The sequence below is a fragment of the Cebus imitator genome, unplaced genomic scaffold, assembly GCF_001604975.1.
Source record: "Cebus imitator isolate Cc_AM_T3 unplaced genomic scaffold, Cebus_imitator-1.0 Scaffold343, whole genome shotgun sequence".
Lineage (NCBI taxonomy): Eukaryota > Metazoa > Chordata > Mammalia > Primates > Cebidae > Cebus > Cebus imitator.
Window position 1 is genome coordinate 976,753 of NW_016107658.1, and position 5,013 is coordinate 981,765.

The window sequence follows — 5,013 nt, forward strand, 5'->3', positions numbered from 1 at the left end:
TCACTCTGTCACTCAGGGTGGAGTGCAGTGGTGCAATCTTGGCTCACTGCAACCTCTGCCTGCCAGGTTCAAATGATTCTCTTGCCTCAGCCTCTCCAGTAGCTGGGACTATAGGTGCGCACCACCACACCCAGCTGATTTATATATTTTTAGTAGAGACGGGGTTTCATTATGTTGGCCAGAATGGTCTAGATCTCTACATTGTGGTCTGCCTGTCTCGGCCACTCAAAGTGTTGGGATTACAGGCGTGAGCCACTGTATCTGGCTTGAATTGTTTTCTTCATTTCCTCTTCAGATTGTTCAGTGTCGATATAGATACATAACTCTTTTTTGTGTGTTTATTTTGTATTCTGCAACTTTGCTGAATTCATTTGCTACTTCTAACAGTTTTTTGGGGGAAATATTTACAGTATTCTACCTGCAAGATCATATATTCTGCAAATGGAAATAATATTATTTCTTCCTTTCCAATTTGGATGCCTTTTGTTTCTTTCTTTTGCCTAATTGTTCTGGCTAAAAATTCCCATGCAATGTTCAATATTGTTTATCTGGGGATGTCTTAGTTTGTCCCTCATTTCTGAATGGCAGTTTTGTGAGACATAGAAAACTCTGTTGACATTAAAAAAAATTTTCCTTTAGTATCATGGCAGATGGGAGGCAGGACTTGATGTGCAGCTACGGACAGAGCAGCATTCAGAGGCTTGCATTGTGAATTTTAGCTCCAGATCAACTGTAGGAACAAACCAGCAATCCCAAGAGGACCCACAGATCCTCTGAAAGAACCCGAGTGCTCCTGCAGGATAGAGGCGATACCCCAAATACTGTGAGTACCCTAACTACAGAAGTGGGAAAGGTAGACCCTCCTCTCCCAAAGACACCCCCACTGGAGAGGCTGAAAGTCTGTTTGCTGGAGAAGTTTCCAACTTTACCTGGAGCTTAGTCAAGTTAGAGAGCCAAGTGAAATATAGAGGTAGAGGAAGCAGCAGAAAGGACCTGGGAGCTTGCTGGCACCCATGCAGCCCATTCCTGCCTGGCACCACAGGAATCCATTGGGAGGGTAGCCTGGGGAGCAGGGGGTAAAACTCCACAGGGAGAAGGAATTCTCTAGCTGAACTTTATAACAATTTGAATGGGGTGAGAAGTCTCCTGGCCAGTACTCATAGAGGGTGCGAATTGGGCATGCAGGCTTCACAGGCAGGGAGGGGAACTAAAGCCCTTTTCTCTCACAGCTGGGAGGTGGATAGCCTTGAGCAAGTTTTCAAGCCTGTCTCATCCTCTCCCTGGAAACAGACTCAGGGCTATTGGTTGGGGCACTGTGGGAATGAGACCTGCCCCTCAGTTTGTGTGGGAGCTGGGTGAGGCCTTTGACTGCTGGCTTTCCCCAACTTTGCTGACAACCTGCATGACTCAGCAGAGACAGCCATAATCCTCCTAGGTACACAACTCCAGTGACCAGAGAATCTCACCCCTGTTGCCCACAGTGGCCGCAGCAAGACCTGCCCAAGGAGAGTCTGAGCTCAGACATGCCTAACCCCACCCCCATCTGATGGTCCTTTCCTGTACATCCTGGCAGTGGAAGACAAAGGGCATACAATCTTGCGAGTTCTAGGGCCCTGCACACCACCAGTCCCTCTCCATACTACTACAGCTGATGCTTTCTGGAAAGCACCACCTCTTTTTAGAAGAGAATTCTAAAAGTCTGGAAAACATAGTTGAGGGAATAATTGAGGAAAACTTCCCCGGCTTGCTAGAGACCTAGAGAGCCAAATGCAACAAGCCCAAAGAACGCCTGGGAAATTCATTGTAAAATGATCTTCACTTAGGCACATTGTCATTAGGTTATCCAAAGTCAAGACCAAGGAGAGAACCTTAAGAGCTGTGAGACAGAATCTGGAAACCATCATTCTCAGTAAACTGACACAAGAACAGAAAACCAAACACTGCATGTTCTCACTCATAAGTGGGTGTTGAACAATGAGAACACATGGACACAGAGAAGGGAACATCACACACTGGGGTCTGTTGGGGGTGTGGGGCTAGGAGAGGGATAGCAAGGGGTGGGGAGGTTGGGGAGGGATAACATTAGGAGAAATAGCTAATGTAGGTGACGGGGGATGGAGGCAGCAAAGCACCATGGCATGTTATGTAACAATACTGCAAGATCTGCACATGTACCCCAGAACTTAAAATAAAAAAAAACAAATAACCTGGTCCTGAATGAGCATTGTGTCAAAAATGAAACCAAGATGGAAATTTAAAAATTCTTCAAACTGAATGACAGTAATGCCACAACCTATCAAAACCTCTGGGATTCAGCATAGGCAGTGCTAAGAGGAAAGTTCATAGCCCTAAACACCTACATCAAAAAGCCTGAAAGAGCACAAACAGACAATCTAAGGTCACATCTCAAGGAACTAGAGAAACGAGAGCAAACCAAACCCAAACCCAGCAGAAGAAAGGAAATAATAACCAAGATCAGAGCAGAACTAAATGAAATTGAAACAAAAAAATACAAAATATAAATGAGACAAAAAGCTGGTTCTTTGAAAAGATAAATAAAATTGATAGATCATTAGCAAGATTAACCACAAAAAGAGAAAATGCAAATAAGCTCAATAAGAAATGAAGCAGGAAATATTACTGACACCACAGAAATAGAAAAGATCATTCAAGGCTACCATGAATACCTTTATGCACATAAACTAGAAAACCTAGAAAAGATGGATAAATTCCTGGAAAAATAAAACCCTCCTGGCTTAAATCGGGAAGAATGAGATACCCTGAACAGACCAACAACAAGCAATGAGATTGAAATGGTAATTTAAAAAATTACCAACAAAAATATCCAGGACAGATGGATTCATAACAGACTTCTACCAGACATTCAAATAATTGGCATCAACCCTTTTGACACTATACTATAAGACATAGAAGGAACCCTCCCTATTTCATTCTATGAAGCCAGCATAACCCTAATACCAAAACCAGGAAAGCATGTAATGAAAAAAGAAAACTACAGACCAATAGCCTTGATGAACGTAGATGCTAAAATCCTTAACAAAATACTAGCTAACTGATTCCAACAACATATCAAAAAGATAATCCACCATGACCAAGTGGGTTTCATATGAGGGATGCAGGATGGTTTTAAATACAGAAGTCAATAAATGTGATACACCGCATAAACAGAATTAAAAACAAATATCACGTGATCATCACAATAGATGCAGAAATGGCATTTGACAAAACCCAGCATCTCTATATGATTAAAACTCTCAGCAAAATTGGCATACAAGGGACATACCTTAATTTAATAAAATCCATCTATCACAAACTCACAGCCAATATAATACTGAATGGGAGGCTAGGCGCAGCACTTTGGGAGGCCGAGGTGGGTGGATCACAACGTCAAGAAATAGAGACCGTCCTGGCCAACATGTTGAAACCCCGTCTCTACTAAAAATACAAAAATTAGCCGGGCGTGGTGGCACACGCCTGTAGTCCCAGCTATTTGGCAGGCTGAGGCAGGAAAATTGCTTGAACTCGGGAGGTGGAGGGTTGCAGTGAGCCGAGATCACACCACTGCACTCCAGCCTGGTGACAGAGTGAGACTCCATCTCAAAAAATAAATAGGCCAGGTGTGGTGGCTCACGCTGTAATCCCAGTACTTTGGGAGGCCGAGATGGACAGATCACAATGTCAGGAGGTTGATACTGTCTTGGCTAACGTGGTGAAACCTCCTCTCTACTAAAAATACAAAAAAATTAGCCATGTGTGGTGGCACGTGCCTGTAGTCCCAGCTACTCCAGAGGCTGAGGCAGGAGAATTGCTTGAACCTGGGAGGCAGAGGTTGCAGTGAGCTGAGATTGCACCACTACACTGCAGGCTGGGCTACAGGGCAAGACTCCGATTGAAAAAAATAAAAAAATACTGAATGGGGAAAAGTTGAAAGCATTCCCTCTGAGAACTGGAACAAGACAAGGATGCCCACTCTCACCAGTCCTCTTTAACATAGTACTGAAAGTCCTAGCCAGAGCAATCAGACAAGAGAAAGACAAAAAGAGCATCCAAATTGGTAAAGAGGAAGTCAAAATGTCACTGTTTGCTGATGATATGTTTGTTTACCTTGAAACTCCTAAAAACTCCTCCAGAAAGCTCCTAGAACTGATAAAAGAATTCAGCAAAGTTTCTGCATACAAAATTAACGTACACAAATAAGTAACTCTTCTACTTATTTGTAGAAGAGCTTCTACACCAACAGCGACCAAGTGGAGAATCAAATCAAGAACTCGACCCCTTTTATAATAGCTGCAATAAATAAATGAATGAATAAATAAATAAAACACTTAGGAATATACTTAATGAATGAGTCAAAAGACCTCTACAAGGAGAACTACAAACACTGTCAAAATAAATCATATATGACATAAACAAATGGAAACACATTGAATGCTCATGGATGGGTAGAATTAATATTGTGAAAATGACCATACTGCCAAAAGCCATCTACAAATTCAATGTAATCCCCATCAGAATACCACCATCATTCTTCCCAGAATTAGAAAAAGCAATTCTAAAGTCATATGGAACGAAAAAAGAGCCTGCATAGCTAAAGCAAGACTAAGCAAAAAGGACAAATGTGGAGGCATCACACTAGTTGATTTCAAACTATACTATAAGGCCATAGTCACCAAAACTGCATGGTACTGGTATAAAAATAGGCATGTAGGGCCAGGCGTGGTGGCTTACGCTTGTAATCCCAGCACTTTGGGAGGTCAAGGCAGGTGGATCATGAGGTCAGGAATTCAAGACCAGCCTGGCCAAGATGGTGATACCCATCTCTACTAAAAATATAAAAATTAGCTGGCTGTGGTGGTGGTGGGCACCTGTAATCCCAGCTACTTGGGAGGCTAAGGCAAGGAATTGGTTGAACCCGGGAGGTGGAGGTTGCAGTGAGCCGAGATTGTGCCACCACATTCCAGCCTGGGTGACAGAGTGAGACTCCATCTCAAA